Genomic DNA, 23,685 nt, shown 5'->3' with positions numbered 1-23,685 from the left:
GACTAGATTTCTGGGAAATTGATTTGCATAATCGACGGGGAATTCTATATTGATCAACGAAGGGGAATTAAGAAACAATATGGCTTCTCTGGTCTTTAGGTCTGAGAAATAAATTAATATTCTTTTGAAACCTTAATAGTGTAACTAGGAACACTTTTGATATGTTTTTAGAAATTCGTAGTGGAATTCTATATCGATATAAGAAGGGGAATTAAGAAACAATATGGCTTCTCTGGTCTTTAGGTCTGAGAGATAAATTAATATTCTTTCGAAACCTTAATAGTGTAACTAGGAACACCTTAGATATATTTTTAGAAATTCAAATGAGATCAAGACAGATTGATTAAATCTTACACGGGAAATGGTTTCTTGGGAATTTCAAATGTGACAGCGCAGGGATACCGAAACAAAGGAACACGCAGAAATTACTTGTAGGGATTGTTTGGGCGAAAAAAAATTAATCAACATTTTAGGGATCTTTTGGGTGAAACAGTTTGAGATATTTTAGAGGATGATTTAGGGTGAAACTCTGTGGTCGTTATAATACACAAGCTCCATTTGAACAGTGTTGTATGGTCCCCTACCCCAACCCCAAGACCCCCTCCATTCAACTTTTTTGCCACACTTTTTATACTTTTTTTTGAAATTTTTTTGAATTTTTTTTTTAACATAGTATTTTTTCAACTTTTTTTTACATCTCTTAGATAATCTTTTACATCTCTTTTTTATACCGAGAGACGCTATTTTTCTCCTAATGTAAATTTCAGCTAAAAACTTGACTTTTTTTTTAATATTCTCGTTTATTTGATTGAAACTGTTTAATAATAATAAAAATGAGGGTTCTATTTTCCTCCAATAGGTATAGTGTCGGAGAGTTGTTAAACAAGTTTGGTATAGGTGAATTAAATATTATTGAGACATCTTTAGTGAGGAAATATATGTTTTACAGAATACAGCTCAGAGGTCTGAGACAGCATGTTGGGCTTTTTCATGGTATTTGAAGCATCTTTAAAATAGATACATGTAGGTAATGTTTAAGATAATTCTTCGCTGGGATCCTCATCTGTGGATGTTTAACAGTGAACTTTAAGTACTATTTTTATGTAAATACGTATTTTTTCAAAAAAATTTTAATGTGTTTAAGCAATAAATATCTTAAGTCTCAACCGTCTTTATTCTTTAGAATAGTTCATCGCCATGAAAATTATACTTTCAGATTCAACATGTCTGGGAATACATTTTCAGGTTTAGGATATTGGAGAACCCTAAATGGTCACCCTAAAAAGGTAAGTTAACCCTAAAAGGTTAAAGAATGTCTCTGAAATCACACTTTCAGATTCAGCATGTCAGGGAACCCACTTTCAGGTTCAGCATGTTGGAAAACCCTAAATGGTCATTCAATTTTTCCTCCAAGAATAGAAAAAGTTCAGCTTTATTTATATATTTTCTCAAAGAAGTGAAGAAAAGTTACAATTTCTGTTCCAAATTTTTCATAGAAGATAGAAAAAAGTTATACGTTGATTGTGAAAATTCTCCATGACGATAAGGAGCTCCACTTTAATTCTGATTTTTCTCGAAGAAGTGAAGAAAGTTCAAAGTTTTCTTCTAAATTTTGTCAATGAGAAGTAAAAAAAATTACAGTTCAATTCTAATTTAAACTATAAAAAATAAAAAAAAGGTTCCATTTCAATTTCAAATTTTCTCAAAGACATAAACAAATTTAAAGTTATATTCTAAAATTTTACTTAGAAGATAGAAGAAATCATACTTTTATTGTGAATATTCTCAATGAAAATAAAAAGTTCCACTTTAGTACTAAATTGTCTCAAAAAAGTGAAGAAAAGGTCAAGTTCTCTTCTGAATTTTCACAATGAAAAGAAATAAGTTACAGATCAATTCTAATTTTTCACAGAGAAAATAAAAAGGTTCCACTTCGGTTCTGATTTTTTCTCAAAGAGATAAAAAAATTTTCAAAAATTGGTGAATATTCGCCAATGAAGATAAAGAGTTCCATATTAATTTCGAGTTTTTATAAAGAAGTACAAAAATGTTCAAGTTCTCTTCTGAAGATAAAAATTTCCACTTTAATTCTGAGTTTTCTCAATAAAGTGGATAAAAGCTCAAGTTCTCTTCTGAATTTTCTCAAAGAAAAAATAAGTTACAGATCAATTCTAATTTTTTACAGAGAAAAAAAGTTCCGTTACAGTTCTTAATTTTCTCCAAGACATAAAAATTTTAAGTTCTATTCTAAATTTTTTCCGTAGAAGATAGAAAGCGTCAAACTTTGATTGTGAATTTTCTTCTGAATTTTCTCAATGAAAAGAAATAAGTTACAAGGCAATTCTAATTTTTTCCAAAGAAAATAAAAAGGTTCCACTTCAGTTATGATTTTTCTCAAAGAGATGAAGAAATTTAAAGTTCTGTTCCTAATTTTTTCATAGATGATAGAAAAAAGTTATACTTTAATTATGAATATTTGCCATGAAGATAAAGAGTTCCACAATAATTCTGAGTTTTCACAAAGAATTGAAAAATTTAGAACAGAACTTATATTTTATCACCTCATTGAGAAAAAATCAGAACTGAAGTGGAACCTTTTTATTTTCTCTGTAAAAAATTCGAATTGATCTGTAACTTATTATTTCTTTGAGAAAATTTCAGAAGAGAAATTGAACTTTTCTTTACTTTATTGAGAAAAATCAGAATTAAAGTGGAACTTTATATTTTCAGAAGAGAACTTAAACATTTTTGCAATTCTTTGTGAAAAACTCAGAATTATTGTGAAACTCTTTATCTCCATATTGACTTGTTACTTATTTCTTTTCATTGAGAAAATTCAGAAGAAAATTCACAATTGAAGCATGACTTTTTCTATCTTCTACGGAAAAATTTAGAATAGAACTTTAAATTTTAATGTCTTGGAGAAAATTAAGAACTGTAATGGAACCTTTTTTCTCTGGAAAAAATTAGAATTGATCTGTAACTTATTTTTTCTTTGAGAAAATTCAGAAAAGAACTTGAACTTTTCTTGACTTTATTGAGAAAACTCAGTATTAAAGTGAAAATTTTTATCATCAGAAGAGAACTTTAACATTTTTGTACTTCTTTATGAAAACTCAGAATTATTTTGGAACTCTTTATCTTCGTTGGCGAATATTCACAATCAAAGTATAATATTTTTCTATCTTCTATGAAACATTTGGAACAGAACTTTAATTTTTTTCATCTCTTTGACAAAAAATCAGAACTGAAGTGAAACCTTTTTATTTTCTTTGTAAAAAATTAGGATTGATCCGTAACTTATTTCTTTTCATTGAGAAAATTCTGAAGAAAATTTGACCTATTGTTCACTTTGTGGAGAAAATTTATAACTAAAGTGGAACTGTTTATCTTCATTGAGAATATTCACAATAAAAGTATGACTTCTTCTATCTTCTACGGAAAAATTTAGAATAGAAATTTAAATTTTTTTATGTCTTTGAGAAAATTTAGAATTGAAATGGAACCTTTATTTTATTTTATTTAGTGTAAATTGGAATTGAACTGTAACTTTTTTTCTTTTCATGGAGAAAATACAGAAGAGAACTTCTTTGAGAACACTCAGAATTAAAGTGGAGCTCCTTATCTTCATGGAGAACATTCAAAATCAAAGTATAACTTTTTTATATCTTCTATGAAAAATTTGGAACAGAACTTGTAACTTTTCTTCACTTCTTTGAGAAAATATATAATTAAAGCTGAACTTTTTCTCTTCTTGGAGGAAAAATTCAGAATTGAATGACCATTTAGGGTTCTCCAACATGCTGAACCTGAAAGTGTGTTCCCTGACATGCTGAATCTGAAAGTGTGATTTCAGAGACATTTTTTAACCTTTTAGGGTTAACTTACCTTTTTTAGGGGTGATCATTTAGGGTTCTCCAACATGCTGAACCTGAAAGTGTATTCCCAGACACGTTGAATCTGAAAGTATAATTTTTATGGCAATGAACTATTCTAAAGAATAAATTCGGTTGAGACTTGAGATATTTATTGCTTAAACACATTAAAAACATTTTGAAAAAATACATATTTACATATAAATAGTACTTAAAGTTCACTGTTAAACATCCACAGATGAGGATCCCAGATGAAGAATTATCTTAAACATTACTTACATGTATCTATTTTAAAGATGCTTCAAATACCATGTAAAAGCCCAACATGTCGTCTCAGATCTCTGAGCTGTATTCTCTAAAATATATATTTCCTCGCTAAAGATATGTCAATAATATTTGATTCACCTATACCACACTTCCTTAACAACTCTCCGACACTATACCTAGTGGAGGAAAATAGAACCCTCATTTTTATTATTATTAAACAGTTTCAATCAAATAATAGAGAATATTAAAAAAAAAGTCAAGTTGCTAGCTGAAATTGACATTAGGAGAAAAATAACGTCTAAAGGTGTAAAAAAAGTAGGAGATGTAAAAGATGATCTAAGAGATGTAAAAAAAAGTTGAAAAAAATACCATGTTAAAAATAAAAAAAATCCAAAAAAAGTGTAAAAAAAAGTGTAAAAAGTGTTGCAAAAAAGTTGGATGGAGGGGGGCCTTGGGGGGTTGGGGTAGGGGACCATACAACACTGTTCAAATGGAACTTGTGTATTATAACGACCACAGAGTTTCACCCAAAATAATCCTCTAAAATGTCTCAAACTGTTTCACCCAAAAAATTCCTAAAATGTTGATTATTTTTTGTCGCCAACAGTATCCCCTAAAATTAATTTCTGCGTGTTCTTTTGTTTCGGCATCCCTGCGCTGTCACATTTGAAATTCCCAAGAAACCATTTCCCGTGTAAAATTTATTCAATATGTCTTGATCTCATTTGAATTTCTAAAAATATATTTAAGGTGTTCCTAGTTACACTATTAAGGTTTCGAAAGAATATTAATTTATCTCTCAGACCTAAAGACCAGAGAAGCCATATTGTTTCTTAATTCCCCTTCGTAGATCAATATAGAATTCCCCGTCGAATTTCAAAAAATATATCTAAGGTGTTCCTAGTTACACTATTAAGGTTTCGAAAGAATATTAATTTATCTCTCAGACCTAAAGACCAGAGAAGCCATATTGTTTCTTAATTCCCATTCGTAGTTCAATATGAAATTCCCCGTCGAAATTCAATCAATTTCCGAGAAATTTGTCCCCTTGGTGGATCAATAACATTGCACCATCAGTATTCAGTGCGCATGTGCAAATCTTGTTCTGTGTTCAATAGGCTTAGAAACATCCCCTGATTGACCTTGAAAAAGGTGTCATTGATGCTGTCCCGTTAGATTCGAGAATTCCACGTCGATTATGCAATCCATTTCCGATATGCTGGATTTGAAAGTGTAATTTCAGAGGAATTCTTTAACCTTTTAGGTTTAACTTACCTTTTTTAGGGATGACCATTTAGGGTTCTCCAACATGCTGAACCTAAAAGTGTATTCCCAGACATATTGAATCTGAAAGTATAATCTTCATGGTGATGAACGATTCTAAAGAATAAAGACGGTTGAGACTTAAGATATTTATTGCTTAAACACATTAGCAAAAATATTAAAAAATACATATTTACATAAAAATAGTACTTAAAGTTCACTGTTAAACATCGACAGATGAGGATCCCAGCGAAGAATTATTTTAAACATTACTTAACTGTATCTATTTTAAAGATGCTTCAAATACCATGAAAAGCCCAACATGCTGTCTCAGACATCTAAGCTGTATTCTCTAAAATATATATTTCCTCGCTAAAGATATCTCAATAATATTTGATTCACATATACCAGACTTCCTTAGCAACTCTCCGACAATATACCTAGTGGAGGAAAATAGAACCCTCATTTTTATTATTATTAAACACTGTCACTCAAATAAACGAGAATATTCAAAAAAAGTTAAGTTTTTAGCTGAAATTTACATTAGGAGACAAATAACGTCTAAAGGTCATTCTAAGCAATGTAAAAAAAAGTTGAAAAAAATACCATGTTAAAAAATAAAAAAATAATAATAAAATTTGTAAAAAAAAAGTGTAAAAAGTATGGCAAAAAAGTTGGGTGGAGGGGGGCCTTGGGGGTTGGGGTAGGGGACCTTACAACACTGTTCAAATGGAACTTGTGTATTATAACGACCACAGAGTTTCACCCCAAATCATCCTCTAAAAAGTCTCAAACTGTTTCAGCAAAAAAATCTCTAAAATGTTTATTAATTTCTTTTCACCCAAATAATCCCCTAAAAGTAATTTCAGCGTTTTCCTTTGTTTCTGCATCCCTGCACTGTCACATTTGAAATTCCCAGGAAACCATTTCCCGCGTAAAATATATTCAATCTGTCCTGATCTCATTTGAATTTTTAAAAATATATCTAAGGTGTTCCTAGTTACAATATTAAGGTTTCCAAAGAATATTAATTTATCTCTCAGACCTAAAGACCAGAGAAGCCATATTTAAAAACAGAATATTAATTTATCTCTCAGACCTAAAGACCAGAGAAGCCTTATCGCTTCTTAATCTCCTAATGTTACATTAGAATTGCCCGTCAGATTTCCATATGTCTACATCCAAGTTGTTGTTGAACAAATGTCTACATTCAGCAATTGTTGTTGAACTTATGTTGATACCCAAGAAACATCCAGCAAATATCGTCGGACTTATGTTGACATCCAAGAAAACAGCAAATAAATAAATTGACCAACACTCATAGTCATCAAACAACAATCAACAAACAGAACAGAAACCATCATATAACCATGATAAAAAAACCATCAAATAACCATCAAACAGAACATAAGCAACATCAAATAATCATCAAATCATGAAAAAACATCAAATAACCATCAAACAGAACAAACCATCAAATAACCATCAACAAACAGAATAAAAAAATGCAAAAATTATGTGTACGTCGGATTCATTAACCCATTCCTACTGACGGCATAAGTTACATTCCTTTCTCTGGCTCGGGGGGGGGGAGGTTATGTTGAAATGAAGTTTTTGTTATCTTATCGTTGGACTATTTCAAACACACTAGGTATCTCAAAATTTTAATTTGATACATTTTGGGAAAAAGAAGGTGTTTTTGTCAGGGGTGGGGGGTATATGCCCTTTGTTAAATTTTGACTCACAAAAAAAAGAAACTAGAACTTTCATATTCCAATCAAAAAAGCCACCTTAGAAGCTTATACGACCACCCCTTACATAAGAACCTTATACAGCTCCGGGGCATAATTTAAAACACTTGCCCACGGGTTCTGAATGAGGAGGGGTGTCGACCCTGAAGTTTTTGTTATCTGATTTTTGAACTATTTTAAAAAATAGCTATCTCAAAATTTGTATCAGATAGATTTGGGGAAAAAGGGGCTACGGGGGTGCTCGTTGGGCTCGGATTTCTTTTGACTCTTAAAAAGTGAACTAGAACTTCCAATCTATAATAAAATGAGCCACTTTCGAAGTTTATACGACCATCCCTTACATAAAAACCTTAAACGCCTCCGGGTCATAACTTAAAACACTCGCCCTGGACTCTGGGGGGTTTTGTAAACCCCGGAGTTTTTGTTATCTGATGTCTGCATTATTCTTAAAAAATAGCTACTTCAAAATTTGTAAAAACCATATATGCCCCCAGAGCCTAAGTTAAAACACCTGCCCTCAAGCCCTGGGGTGTTGCTTCGACACCAGAGTTTTTCTTATTTGACCTTTGAACTATTTTTAACAAAATCAGATGGGTTTTGGGAAAAAAGGGCGTGGAAGGGCTATTTGCCCTCCGATCTCTTTTGAATCTTAAAAAATGAAATAGAACTTTCAGTTTCTAATCAAATGAGCCCTCTCTGAAGATTATACGAGCATCCCTATCATAAGAACCATAAATGCCCAATGAACATAACTTACAACGCCTGCCCCCGGGCCCTATGGGGTGCGTTGAAACCAGAGTTAATGTTATCTAACCTTTGAACCATTAAAAAAAATGGTTATCTCAAAATTTGTATCGGATGGGTTAGGGGGAAAAAGGGCAGAGGGGGACTAGTTGCCCTCCGATCTCTTTTGACTCTTATAAACCAGAATAGAACTTTCAATTTCCAATCAAATGAACCCTCTCTAAAGTATATACGAGCATCCCTACCATAATAACCAAATATGTCCCCAAGGTAACATTTGCAACGCCAGCGCCCGGGCCCTGGGGTATTGTGTCGACCCTGGAGTTTTCATTATATGAGCTTTGAACTATTTTTAGAAAAATGGCTATATCAAAGTTCTTATCGGACGAGTTTGTGGTAAATATCCTGCGAAATGAACCCTCTCTGAAGTTTATACGAGCATCCCTTCCATAAGAACCATATATGCCCCCAGAGCACAACTTAAAGCGCCTGCCCCTGGGTCCTGAGGGGTTGCATCGACACAGAAGTTTTTTTCATCTCACCTTTGAACTATTTTTAACAAAATGGCTATCGTAGATTTTTTTCGGATGGGTTTGGGAAAAAAAGGGGTGGGGGGGGGGGGCGTGTTGCCCTCGAATCTCTTTTGTCTCTCGAAAAGGGAACTAGAATTTTCAATATCCGATTAAATGAGTCCACTCTGAAGTTTATACCAGCATCCCTTTCATAGGAAATATATACGCCCCCAGGACATAACTTACAACACCAACCCCCCGGGCACTGGAGGGGGGGGGGTTCAAAAACGGAGTTTTTGTAATCCAATTTTTGAAATATCTTAAAAAATATGGCTATCTCAAAATTTGTATCGAATACGAGTATTCCTTTCATAGGAATCATATATTTCCCCAGGACATAACTTACAATGCCTGCCCGGGCCCCATGTGAGTTGTGTTGACACCTGAGTTTTTGTAATCTGACCAGTGAACTATTTTTTAACAAAATGGATATCTCAAAATGTTTATCGGATACATTTGGAGAAAAAGGGGCCTGGGTGGTTAGTTGCCCTCCAATCTCTTTTGACTCTAAGAAACTGAGCCAGAACTTTCAATTTCCAATCAAATGAGTCCTCTCTGAAGTTTATACAAGCACCCCTTCCATAGAAACCATATATGCCCCCAGGGTATAACTTACAACGCCTGCCCCTAGACCCTGGGAGGCTGTGTTGACCCCAGAGTTTTCGTTATATAATCTTTGAACCATTTTGAAAAAAAAATCGCTATCTCAAAGATCTTATTGGGTGGGTCTTGAGGAAAAAGGACGTGGAGAGGGGGGGGATTTTCATATCCGACCTTTCAACTATTTTTAACAACATGGCTATCTTGAAATTTTTATCGGATGAGTTTGGCGAAAAAGGGGCTTGGGGTGGGGGCTAGTTACCCTTGGATCTTCTTTGACTCTTAAAATGTGAACTAGAACTTTCAATTTCCAATCAAATGAGCCCTCTCTGAAGTTTATACGAGTATTCCTGTCATAAAAGCCACGTATGCCCCAGGGTATATTTTAAAACGCCTACCCCTTGAACCTAGGGGGCTGTGTCTACACCTGAGTTTCTTTTATCTGAACTTTAAACTATTTTTAACAAAATGGCTATCTCAAATTTTTTATCGGATGCATTTGGAGAATAAGGGGCGGGGGGCTAGTTGCCCTCCAATCTCTTTTGATTCTCAAAAACTGAACTAGAACTTTCAATTTTTAATCAAATGAGCCCTCTCTGAAGTTTGTACAATCATTTCTTCCATAAGAACCATATATACCCCCGGGCATAAATTACAACGCCTGCCCCCAGGCCCTGGGGGTTGAGTCAACACCAGAGTTTTTGAAATATGATCTTTAACTTATTTTAGCGAAATTGCTAGCTCAAAGTTCTTGTCGAATGGGTTTGAGGAAAAAAAACCGTAGAGGGGTGTGGGGGGGGCAAGCGTCCCCCCGATCTCTTTTGACTATTTAAAAGTGAACTATAACTTTCCAATTCCAATCAAATAAGACCTCTCTGAAGTTTATACGAGGATCCCTTCCATAAGAGCCAAACATGCCCCAGGGCATAACTTACAACGCCTGTTCCTGGAAAAGTATTACTACTATTATTAGGAATAATTCGTCACAACACAAATCCACCTAAGGTAAACAAAGCACAAAACTGGGAAAGTTTATCAAACAGTTTGTAGTAACGAACTAAAAGTAAAGAGTTAATTGCGCCGACAGTAACCACAATTCTATAAAAATTAACTTTAATAATGATTTATACATGAAATTACCATAATTTGTATGTTGATTTCAACTATATAAAATTTATTAAGTTTACATTTGGCTATCAAACGTTATTACCATCATAAAATTTGTAAAGTTAAAAAAAGTACTATGATTTGTATGCTGATTTCAACTATTTAAGATTTATTCAGTTTAAATTTGGCTATTAAACTTTATTACCATCATAAAATTTGTAAAGTTAAAAAAAGGGAAACAAAATATAAAAATCTTCATGAAAATAGAACCATCAAATTCAGCCTCCTTTGACAGTAGTTTTAGAGCCAAAATTTGCATAATTTTTTAGGTAGTTGGTCACATACCTTTGTCATTTGTCATTTTGTCATTTCACCGCAATACAAATTCTTTGTCACCATAAAAGTTAAAATTCGACCAAGCGAAAATTCTAATTTTTAGCCCCTGAGAAAGAAAATAGCCCCAGAAGCCTAACTGCTACTTATTGGTGCATTTGTGCCTTAAAACTTTTTTAATCTATACAAGATGAACGGTTGTTATAATAGAACGATTAACTGACAATTATACAGTATAACAAAGTTGTACACCGACTATGATGGGAAGTGGTAAGTCGGAATATAACGGAAATTTTTCAGCTTATTGTGAGTGGACCTTCGATCCCATCTGGAAATGGGATTTCCCCATTAACATCCCTTCAGTGTAAGGATAAATTTTGTAAAAAGTGAGCTATATAGATGGTGATTGCTCCCCATCCTCATTATTGCATAAATATTTTTAATACTAAACTTAAAATCATTTTATATTTTCATCAATTAAATATTCAACATAGTATAAGCTAAACTTTAGCGCAAAGAGTAGGAATTGCGGTGTGTCTACTCATATGTAACATAATTTCTAGTCAACTTAAGTTTCATGTCACTTTTAATTTTCACTTTTAATTTTTTTTTTTATTTAACTTAAGAGTCACCATTCCTCCGCGACCCTTAAGTTTTTAAGTTTTTTTTTACCATTCCTTTAGAGAAGGCCACGTGGCAGGCTGATTTGAACTGTTTCGAAGCAGGCCTGTAAAACTATGAAATGTTTTGCAAGCACCCACAATTTTTTTTTCAAAATATTTCGCCTCTTTTCATTTTCAAATAAAAAAGGAAAATACATAGTTATGTTTTGAATGGCAATGCTGAGTGGTAGTTCTTTCAGAGCTGTCAAGTAAACGAAAACATAGGTAAAAACCTTTAATTTTCCTTGTAGTTACTTGGAAAATCAGAAGCCCTTTTGATATTTTGTACAAATAGGCTTCAAAACCGGATAATCTTTAAACCCAGAGATTTAGTATGTTTTGGATAGGTTTCCTAACGGCATGCATTTTCAAAGTTGTCTATATGGCTAGTAATTTAAAGTAACATAATAACTATATTTTTGTGGCTTCTGCTTTTTCTTCCCAAATTGCTTCTAAAGAGGGAACTAGAAGATTATATGTTCCAAGAAATAAACCAGGAAGTAAACGTAGACAAAGAAAAGTAGTGAATGAGCTGTTTTGACCTGGAATAGCCTAAACTGGAAGAATAATTGGGCTGCATCAATTTAAAAAAATATATAAAAGAAATATAATTGATTTCTAAGTTAGTGTTTCATGATAATTTGATCTAGTTTCATGTGACCCCATCCATTCATTCTTTTTTTTACAATGTGTCCTTGTATATTTATTTTAAACATTTGCTTTTGAGAATCACAGTTTGCATTTTGAAACTCAAGGATAGTCTGTGCAGTTTTAACAGATAAAATAATGATGATGGATTAAGATACTAAATGGTAGTAATATTTGATAATATTAGACTCAAATGTGGTTATTAAATCCAGATTTTTGTGAGCGGAAAAATTGTAGTCGGAAAAATATGTCGACCTTGCAAAAATGTGCCCCTAAGGTCTAAAAAGTGGTATTTGAACGTACATTTCTAGGCGACATCCCTGACTATACTGTGTTTATTTTTAGCCATCCAGTTATACCGTTCACGAGGCCGAAATTCTTCAAGAGCTGGCGATTAAGAAACTAATACAAAACATAGGGTAATTATACGGAGACATAGGAAATCATATTGAAAACTATTGAAATTGGGAGGTTTTGGAATGGGACTAGGGCCAAATCAACCCTTTCCCTTGCATATCTGAAGGGATTTTAAAACCTCCGGACTCACTCAAGTGCCATTTATTCAGATATTAAATCCACTGACAATTAATTTGTTTGGCGCATCAGCTTAACGAAGCCCGAAAACAGGGAAAATAGAATTTTAGGTTACAACTTCTTTAGACAAATAGAGATATATCAAAAATAATTATTAAACATTTAATAGAATTCCTTCCATTACTTCGTATATACTACACATCAGTTTATATAATTTTGTAGGACATTATCTTTCAAAATAAATGCCTCCCGTTTCTTAGGCTGAAAACTTTAATTTTCATTATTCAAATAGTTCTTTTACCTGTTTGTTTTGGATATTTTTTTTTTAATTGTTGGTTGCATGGTAACCCTTTCTCTAAAAGGCTTTTTAGTCTTTTGCAAGATTATGTGGTTGTTAATTCCATTGGGATTTGTCACGCTTCGTTGTTTATATTTCGGTTTTTATACTAAACAAATAGTTCCTCACCTCATAACCAGTTTATTTTTCTTTTTTCCTTAATTAAATACTCTTTCCAAAATGTTACCTGTTTGTTTGAAAAAGTTTCTTTCTAAATTTATTACTAAAATTTGCAGTGGAGGTTATTTTGTTTTGAAGATCGAAAAAGCCATAGAAATATTTGACCTAAAACTGCTTTTAAATAATATATCAGACCCCTGGTTCCAAGCTTTTCTTCTTTTTTTCTTGTGGGGTTCTGGGACTAATGTTTCACATATAAATGTAAGCTAATAGGCCTATATTTTGAAAGGGATATAAAGAGGCTGAGCTTTTTAAGTAATATTTTGAGGTAAATCTCTGCGTCTTTTTTTTCCTATGTAAATATTATTGTCTTGAGTTCTAATCACCTCTAATCAACCTTTTTTTACTAGCCAAATGATTGCCAGCCAAATTTACGTAAAGTTAATTGTTATAAATGGACTGTATATTCTACCTATAATACCACTCCCCCAAAGATTCGAAATTAAACAACAATTAGCAAAATGATAGCCTGAGCAGGATAATTCTAAAAGTTGTTATGCTTGGCAGAGAGGGGGCTCCCAAGCTGGATAAGTCCTTATTATAGATTGACTATTTACGTCTTTTAATTAGTAAAGTACATTATTTAATTTATTGCAACTGGTTCTTTTACTTAGAAGAAAACCTTCACTAGAAATAAGAAAGCTAGGAAGTGTGAAAACAGTATTTTAGAGATGATATTTCTTTTTGGACTCGTGCTTGAGATAAGAAGCTTGCTTTTTATTCGTTAATCGAAAGAAAAAAAATTTTTTGGTAAGAACCACTTCTTATCTGAGGAGTAACCCGAGTCTTTGGTGTTTTGATTCATATCAAGAGTTTATGCTTGAAACGCTATCTTTTTAATATATGGGACCCGATTTGATATATTTTATTTTAAACGGAGGTTGAAATACATTTAAAGTAAACGTTCACATAATATAATTTCAAACCAATAATTTCAATATATATATATATATATATATATATATATATATATATATATATATATATATATATATATATATATATATATATATATATATATATATACATATACTCATACTCATCACACACACACACACACTCACACACACTATATATATATATATATATATATATATATATATATATATATATATATATATATATATATATATATATACATATTGACAGCCATGGCGCACATATAGCGGCGCACGCGCCGTACACATGTTGCACCTTGGCGCAACATGTGTACGAGAGTCCACACCATTTCATTTTGTTTGACGAGGCCTCCATCGTTGCCCCCGTTAAAGGTCTCAAGCAAGTTTTCAGGGAGGCAGTTGAAATAAAAAAGCACATTCACCAAAAGGTAGCTCTAAATAGAGACACTGGAGAAATTTTTCTAAGTCCCATTTATGACAAAATTATTAATTCTGATCGTTTTTTACATACATCCACAAAGTTATATTGTGCAATCGAATAGAGTCTCCGATAACAATCAAACTGGAAAGCGATCAGCCTTTAAAAGTGCTTTACGCAAAATGAAATTCTGAAATGCCATGTAAACTTGTTTTTTATTCAGTTACCCTTTCACCGTTACTAGGAAAGGGTCGTCCAATTTTAGTTTGGTGTTTTTATTTTAATGTTTGGTTTTTAAATTTTTATCAGTTTTATTCTGCACTGAGGACGGTCAAGCGGAGGTCTTGACCGAAATATTTGCATAATTTTTAAATTTTTTCACTGGCTGTTAATTGTCCTCGTTTTCTTCCTTTCTTCGCGATTTTATATTTTATCATGATTAGCCAGTGTGGTCTCAGAAATTATTTACGACTAGCTTACGGGGAGCTTTTGACCAAGTCTGTTCTTGATTATTTTGATTTGTCTAAAAAACACGCCAACCTTATTAATCAACAAGAATTTTTACAGCGTTGTAGAGTAAAGAGAATTCTTCCGAATTCTCTTCGTTTCCGCCGAAACCTAGGTACACAATCCGAAAGGCAATTTAGGGATAGGGTTGGTTTTCAGTCTTTGTTTCACATTTTAAAAGACCAAAAAAAAACGACGTTTTTTCCTAAGTAATACAATTTCAAAAACTTTACATTTTATACAGCAAAACCTTTCACCGACGGATTTTCAGCAGATTTCTAGAATAGCTCAGAATACATTCCGCCACGACTTTTGTATGGCTAAGGCTCGTTTATCAGAAAAGTTTGAAAAATTAGAGTACGAAAAATTTCAGAATTCCACATGTTATCTTCCGAGATTTTGTCCTGGTCCGGCCATTGAGAACCTATCTTCTAAAGTTCTTACTCCGGAAGAAACCCATGTTTTGTCCAAGGGACCTAAATTTTGCCTACCTCAAACGCAAGTGAATTTCGCAGAGATAGTCTCCAATGTGGAGGCGGGTATATTTGGTTCAAGTGGTGCTGTGGAAAATCCAGATTTACTTCGAGGAGAGGTGGTTAAGAATATTCTTGATTTCATTCCATATTCCTCAAGGTAAAAAAAACAGGAAACACAAACTCTCAAAAATTTAAAAAAAGACCCACACATCATTATCACCAGGGCTGATAAAGGAAATAAAATTGTTATCCTTGATAAAACTTCATATAATACAAAAGTTACAGATATTTTATCCGACACCCCTACTTACAGGCCCATAGATTCAGACCCCACCGATAAGTTCACCCGTTTAGTACGAAAGGGGCTAGGAATTTTACAAATTGAAAGACTTATTACCCCAAAAATGTATAAATTATTTTACCCTAAAGGTTGTTCAGCTCCTAAATTTTACGGGCTCCCAAAAATCCACAAAGATGGAGTCCCTCTACGCCCAATTGTGGCTTCTTATAGCTCTCCGACTGCCAGATTGGGCAAATGGTTGTCAACACTTTTTCGCCCCGTTATGCAAACGCAAACTTCATACATAAGAAATTCAGTTCACCTTGTTGAAAAATTAAAAGACATTGAAATAAAAAAAATACAATTTTGGCCAGTTTCGATGCCATTTCTATGTATACGTCTTGCGACATTAAAAATGTGAACTAGCTCTTCAAAGGAAATTAGAAGATAATATTGATCAAATAGACTACAAAACACTGAATATAGAAACTATTATGCGTCTCGTCCGTCTTTGCAATAGTTCCTCCTCAAATTTCCGATATAATAATCAATTTTTCACCCAAATTAGGGGTTTACCCATGGGTACAAGTCTTTCACCATTTTTGGCAACTTTTTATATGGAATTCATTGAAATCTCTGCTCTGGAAAATTTTCCGATGAAACACCGGTTCTGGGGTCGGTTTGTGGATGATGTTATGTCTGTGTGGTAGCATGGAGGAAAGTCACTTAACTCCTTCTTAACTCATCTAAACACTTTGGACTCTAACCTTCAGTTCACTTTAGAACTAGAACATAACCACAAACTTCCTTTCCTAGATGTTTTAATTTTCAATAAGTCTCCTGGCCTTGAATTTTCTATTTATAGAAAGCCTACGCATAACGATAGGTATTTGCATTTTTCCTCCAACCACTCTCCCTGCATAAAAAGAGGAGTTTTTATTTCTTTGGTTGACCGAGTAATAAGAATATGCTCAGAGCCTCACATAGACTCAGAATTGAACTATATTAAGGATATTTTATTTTGCAGTGGATACCCTATAAAATTATTTGAGCCCACTATAGACAGTAGACGAAAAAAGGCGGAAGGGAGTGCCTCAGGTCCACAAGCTCCAGCAAATACCTTCCCGGTGGTAGATGTTAAGAAACTTTTCACTGCTGTACTCTATATTCCAAAATTGAGTGACAAATTGAAAAGAATCCTTAAAAAACATAAACTTAGCGTCGCCTTTAAAAATTCAAATATTACACAGAACTTTTTTAACAAAAGATAAAACCTTTTTTAACAAAAGGCAAAGATAAAACCAACCCCATTCTGGGTAGTGGTGTTTATAGAATTCCTTGTTCTTGTGGCTGTTTTTAGGTTGGTAGAACCCAACAGCAATTAGGGGAGAGGTTATCTGAGCACAAGTCCTCAATCGACAAGGCAATGAGGTTACGCCAAAGACCTGAGGTTTTTGATTCCGCCTTTGCGCAACATGTGTACGAAAGTCCACAACATTTCATTTTATTTGATGAGGCCTTCATCGTTACCCACGTTAAAGGTCTCACGCAAGTTTTCAGGGAGGCAGTTGAAATAAAAAAGCACATTCACCGAAAGGTAGCTCTCAATAGAGACACTGGAGAAATTTTTCCAAGTCCCATTTATGACAAAATTATTAATTCTGATCGTTTTTAGTGATTATAGACCGATTTCTTTACTGCCATTTATTTCTAGAGTGTTTGAAAACTTGATTCATAGTAGGATGGTAAGTTTTTTCGAGAAAAGACAATTTTTTAGTTCTAGTCAGTTTGGGTTTAGGAGTCATCATTCTACAGAGCATGGAGTTTTGTTTTTAACAACTTTTATTAATGATGCTTTAGACAAAGGTCTGAAGATAGCTTCGATATTTTTGGATATTACTAAAGCATTTGACTCTGTTGATCATGATATACTAGTTCAAAAGCTATATAGTAGTGGTATACGTGGTGATTTTTTAAATGTGATAGTTAGTTTTCTTAGTGGAAGGACTCAGTGTGTCGTGATGGATGGAGTTACATCTAAAATTGAATATATTTCGATTGGAGTACCCCAGGGTTCCGTTTTTGGCCCGTTGTTGTTTTTGATTTATATTAATGACCTTTGTAGAGCTTCAAGTAATGTGTCTTGTTCTTTAGACCTTGATACTTACGGTACTAAAGGAATTCTACCATGTTTTGCTGATGATGCCCATTTCACCGTAGCTGCTAGAACTGAAAATGAGTTGATGACTATATTGAAACAAGGTATTTCTTCGATTGAAAAGTGGATGCGAGTAAATAAATTGAAACTGAATCATAATAAGTCGAATTTTTTGATTTATGGTAGAATTACTGGACATTATCCATGGATTAATAGTATAGAAGTAAGGCACCATACTATTGTAAGATCTACTAGTACTAGATACCTTGGTGTTATAACTGATGAAAGCCTTAGTTTTAAAGGCCATATTGCATCTGTTAACAGCAAATTGTCTCGTAATATTGGTATTATGCGTAAACTTAGGTATCTTTTTCCGTGTGAAATTCTGAGAATGTTGTATTTTTCTATGGTTCACCCATATCTCATTTATTGTTGTATGGTTTGGTCGAAAACATTCGTAACTCACCTCCATCCGCTCTGCGTAACACAGAATATGGCAATTAGAGTTCTTTATGGTAATCAAATTGACCTATCTGTATCGGTGAGGCATCTTTACCGCGAGTATAAAATTCTACCGTTGACAGGAATATGTGTATTCTATAATGCTCTGTTTATGTTTAAATATTTAGCTTCGGAGTTACCATCATGTTTTTCAGGAATGTTTAGTCTTGCGTCTACTACTCACGATCATTTGACACGATCTTCTCAGTTGGTGCGAAGACCAGCTGTGGTCACGTCTAGGTCTAGGTTTTCAATTCGCCATGTTGTTCCATTAGTTTGGGAGAGTTTGCCAGAGGATTTGAGGAATGTTGGGGGTTTGCAGGACTTTCGTAAGTCGCTAAAGAACCATTGTTTTGATGTGTATATTTTGAATGGATTCTTCCACGCCACTTAAGTTTTGTTTTTGAGGAGGGTTTAGTTGCAGCTGAATATGATTATAATTATTATATTTTTGTTGGGTGTTGTTTGGAGGTTCGTTGGTTTTCGGGTCCGGTAAGTTGAGCTCTAATTATGTTGTTTTTTTGTTTTTTTATTTTTCTTTTTTTTTTTTTTTTTTCTTTTTTTTTTTTTTTTTGGTTTCTTGGTTTTTTTATTTATTAGGTGGGTTTTCTCCCGCACAAACATTGCTTCAGGGAATCGATGATGTATATATTTTTTTTTTTAAATAAACCCATTGTTACTTTTACATACATCCACAAAGTTATATTGTGCAATCGAATAGAGTCTCCGATAACAATCAAACTGGAAAGCGATCAGCCTTTAAAAGTGCTTTACGCAAAATGAAATTCTGAAATGCCATGTAAACTTGTTTTTTATTCAGTTACCCTTTCACCGTTACTAGGAAAGGGTCGTCCAATTTTAGTTTGGTGTTTTTATTTTAATGTTTGGTTTTTAAATTTTTATAAGTTTTATTCTGCACTGAGGACGGTCAAGGGGAGGTCTTGACCGAAATATTTGCATAATTTTTTTCACATTATATATATATATATATATATATATATATATATATATATATATATATATATATATATATATATATATATATATATATATATATATATATATATATATATATGGGTCAGAAAGATGTCCGCTTTAAAAGAAAAGGTATATTTAAGCCTATAAACCGCGTGAAATATGCTCGTGTTCAAAATGCGTTTTGTATTGACAGGGCTAAAAAGCGACAGCATCCCAGCTCCCCTAGCACTGGACCCAGAGCCTTCTAACATGCACTCTGTTCTGTATACCATTCATATATCAGCATTAAACAAATTTTTTTTGTCACTAGAGTTTTTTACGAATTTTTGAATTTCGGTTACTATAAGTCGGTTCACTCTTTGCTAGGTTGAAGCTAAACATTGTAGTCCTGATTTGTATGTAACCCCATGGTTTATTGATAAAAATTACCAGCAAGCAAAATGAAAGGATTTCTACATGATCCTCCTAACTTCAGAGCATACAAAACCGATTAGCGACTGAATTTACCTAATGTAGTCTCGACAAACACCTTTTGAATCTTTTAAAATTGCTTATTTTTTGGTTGCTTGGAAGTTATTCCCCTTAGGTCTCTTAATGCGTTTTCCTGTGATCATCTATTGATCCTTTTTAAAGTCTTGGAAAAAGGAAAGTCTTCCGGGACAAAAATATCATCAATTTAGACCCAGAGAAACAGAATTCACTTGTAAGAAATGTCATGACTTAAATTATTTTTTGTTATTCTGACTACCTCAAATTTCCAGACAAAAGAAATGACCAGATTTCACTTTCTTTTTACTGACTCAGATTTTGGCGTAATAACAACCTATAAAATATAACTAAAACAACTGGTAGAAAAGGCAGAGTTATTTCGTGCACCCTTCTGAACGAGCTTAAAGAATGAGGGCTCGGCTTGCAAAAATATGCTACAAAATTGGCTAACGACAGCAAAATATTTGGCCTAAAATTGAGAGATAGAAGGCCTAATTTTTCTGTTTGATTTAGAGCTGTCTAGTTTAATTGCTACATATTTTTGTGTCTAAGCGCCTTTATAGTCGATTATGCTGTAAAAAGTCAATATAGACCAAAGCTGTAAGAGTGGACATCAGTGGCGTCACGCAACAAACATATAGAGGAGGAGGGGAGCGGGGGGGCAGAATCTACTTTTTAATATAGGAGTAGTTTTACTCTTTTCAGTTAAAGTAAAAAAAAGGTATGTTTCAATGAAAAACCCAATTGGGTATTTGTTCAAAATCTAGGAGGGGCAAAAACTCTCATTGTTATGTTGACTCTTGGCTCCGTATGCATTTGTTTTTTTGTTCTTAAGAATTATAGCCTTTGTGGCTTCAATCTTAGACCTAAAATGAGCAAAAAGGAAGTTGCTCGAGGTTTGAACAGCCCCGATCATTAAACTCATTTCGCTCTTTGTCGAATATTAAATGAATCAAAACATTGACTATTATTCGAATCTACCATACCCTGAAGATAATCCAAACGATTTGACAATTTTTCGCTGTTTTATTTGGAGTTAAATTTAAGATTAATGCCAACAAATAAATTCAAATTTTATTTGCATTAATTAGGAGTTGAAAGATTGGACGATTTAGTATTTTAAATCAAAGCTATATCACAAGATAGCGAGACAAGAGATGGACGAATTTCTTAGAAGAGATGGAGAAAAACACAAAAAAAATTGGAAGAGTAGAGTGGGATATTCTTATGTAATTATTAGGTATAACTGTTCGGTAAACACATAATTTTTTTTTACTGTCTATGTGCTCTGAAAGAGACGAATGTAACTTTTAATATAAGGGAGTAACTTGAGTGTTCATACTCAAATTGGGGCAGTTGTATCCTTGATTGCTATACTTTTTGGCTTTTCAAAACTTCATGTCAATTAGGCCTACCGCGAAAATTTGAAAAAAAAATATTTATTGTTCATTCGGAAGGCCATTTACTCTTGATACAAGGGGAAAATTGTACAAAAAACGTAACAATCAAAATAAAGGAAAGAAAATAGAAAATAGCACAAAAAAGTATATTTGAGATAATTAAAAATTAATTTCTACTAAACCATAAAACAGAAAATAAGATTAAGAGCCTCCCAAATCAATGTGAAAACGACCCCTTTCGATGTGAAAATGACCTCCATGGGTGTGGAAATGAGAATTATTGTATGAAAAATTCAAATGACGGTTTCTTTAGTCGAGCCTTTCTACCTGAAAGTGGCATCAATGAAGGGAATTCGTTTGGTGGGTAGGATGAAGGGTGTTTGCATCTAGATTTCACCCCCCCCCCCAAACTTGACTGTAAAAATACATTTTTAGTATTTTCATTGACAAACAAATTTTTGCGATGTATCATTAAAAATTAAAAAAAAAAAAAAAAAAATAAAAAAAAAAATAAAAAAAATCCACCCCTAAATTTTGAAAAATATAATTTCTTTCCCCCTTTAAATTTCTGTGAATTGGTACATTGTTACATTGGTACATTGCTTCCTAAATGAGTTTAACTCCTAAATGAAATCCTAATTAAGGTCTCGCATAGCCTTTACAAGCTGTATCGATCTTAAAATACAATAATAGGAAACATGGTACGGTAGGCTTGACCCAATGACATTTTCGTTTACTGTATGGATTACTTACACATAAATGATTGTTACTTATTACTTTCTTATTATTTAATACTTACTTATAACTGATTCTCATTTGTCAACATTCGCTTAGCATTCATGACATTTACAGTACCACACCCTCTGTCTAATAGTTTTTTCTTGGCATCAAATTTGTGCCGCCTCTAAAATGTCAAGAAGTGTTATATATTTTTCAGTAATGAGTAACGCCTAAATACCTATAATTTCGTTGCAAAATATTAAACGATTAGTCCCATTAGAAAAGGGACAAAAATTAAAGTGATCATTATAACGAAAATGTATGTCCGAGCTGCTAACATGGGCGTACCTGAGGTTGATGTTTCAGGCCATTAGAAGAAAAGCGGGTAATCAATGATAAGGGGTTCGAAAAAAAGCTGAATTTCAAGGAATAAGTTCACAGATTTTGGATTACAATTTTGGACTTTAAGTGGATGTTATCTATACTATAAAAAATACTGACAAAAGAGTAAAATTGATGAAAACTATATTTTTGGACTTATAAGAGAGCGGGATATCTCATACCCTTTGGTTAAGTCTGTGGTTGTTGGGCTCTAGATTTATTTTTTTGTTTTCTTTTATAAGAATGCTAGGTTGTTTCAATACATAATTAAGAAATAAATTAAGATTTGCCCATAGCTATAATCAAACTTGTATAGATGAATGTAAAGTTTCTGCCGTTTTATGCCTGCACTTTTTGCACCTAGCAATTAGCGTTACTGCTGATACTCACGTATGTGTTTTTGTTCTCAATCTTGTTCTTAACATTAACAACTACTAAATGAAACCGACCGTCTTGACTAATAATACCACTGCAACCCTGATTAATATAAAAATCACAAAAAGGAAAAAGCCTATGGCGTTTTCTTATTTGGAATAGGAAGAGACGAACTTCAAAGAATGAGGCAGCTAACTAAGTCCTATATGTACCATGGTTTGTTCTTTGCTAGCTACCGCTGCAACCCGGATATACGAAATACATCCGGTATTAAAAGTTCTTTATAAAAATATTAGTTTTATTTTAAATATTTTTTTCTTAATTACAAAAGCACGTAGATATGACAAATTCCTGATGTTAATAAAATAAACTACTACAGTGTTAAAAATAAAAGCATTTTTTCGTTGAAAATTTATTTTATTTTAAAGATTATTTTTTAATTACAAAAAGTTTTTAACCACATAAATTTTCTTTGAAATGAGTGGTTAAACAACTCTCTACGATGTTCCAGTGCCAGGATATCTGAGCAGAAAAAGAAAGAAAAAAAAAATGCCGTTTATGCAGAATACAGTGGTTGCAGCCAATTTTTTTGATTTTCAAGCCAACATATTTTCTTGTTGTTCAAGCCAAGAGACAGTAAGTTTTCTATATAGGGGTTTCGGACAAGGCAGTGCTAAAAGTATAATTCTTATTTTGATCTGACTCTATTTTTAGGAGATATGAGCTATTATATGTCTGAGTATTGGACGTGATCGTCTCTTACTACGTTGCTAGCTACCACTGCAACCCAGATCATTTAAGAATAAAATAACCTATTTTAAAATTGGGTCTTCGAAAATCTGCGTGGCACAGTGGATGGTTTGTTGGAATAGGTTCAATTCCGGCCGGAGGCCATTTTTACACATTCTAAAATTTAAAGTCTAAACAAAACTTCTATTAACAACTAATACATTAGATCCTCTTGACTAACAACATTTATCATCGATCCTTTATGTATCACTCCACACACACATACACACCTTTCAGTTACTATTGGTTAGAGTTCGTTCTTTATTATAATGCAGTCCAAACATTCTTGTTGTAAGTAGGCTGACCATTTACAATGACTATAAAACTATCAATGTTAAGAAGTTTTTCAGGCTGAATTTCTGCATTTGCTTGCACATCAACAGGTAGATATACTATTCTACCCTTAAGAGCGTCAACAAGTTCTGTTCTAGGTCTCTTCAA

The 23,685-nt window shown here is 33.1% G+C and overlaps 1 protein-coding gene across 4 annotated transcripts in view; it reads left to right on the top strand.

Moving 5' to 3' along the window:
- LOC148943665 (zwei Ig domain protein zig-8-like) overlaps positions 1-23,685 on the top strand; it is a 314,535-nt gene that overhangs the window by 88,958 nt on the left and 201,892 nt on the right. The gene's annotated exons all lie outside the window — the stretch shown is intronic.

The sequence above is a fragment of the Artemia sp. Qi Xiang Cuo genome, chromosome 15, assembly GCF_049724085.1.
Source record: "Artemia sp. Qi Xiang Cuo chromosome 15, ASM4972408v1, whole genome shotgun sequence".
Lineage (NCBI taxonomy): Eukaryota > Metazoa > Arthropoda > Branchiopoda > Anostraca > Artemiidae > Artemia > Artemia sp. Qi Xiang Cuo.
Note: the sequence above shows the minus strand (reverse complement) of the source record. Positions and strands in the feature narration are given on the sequence as shown.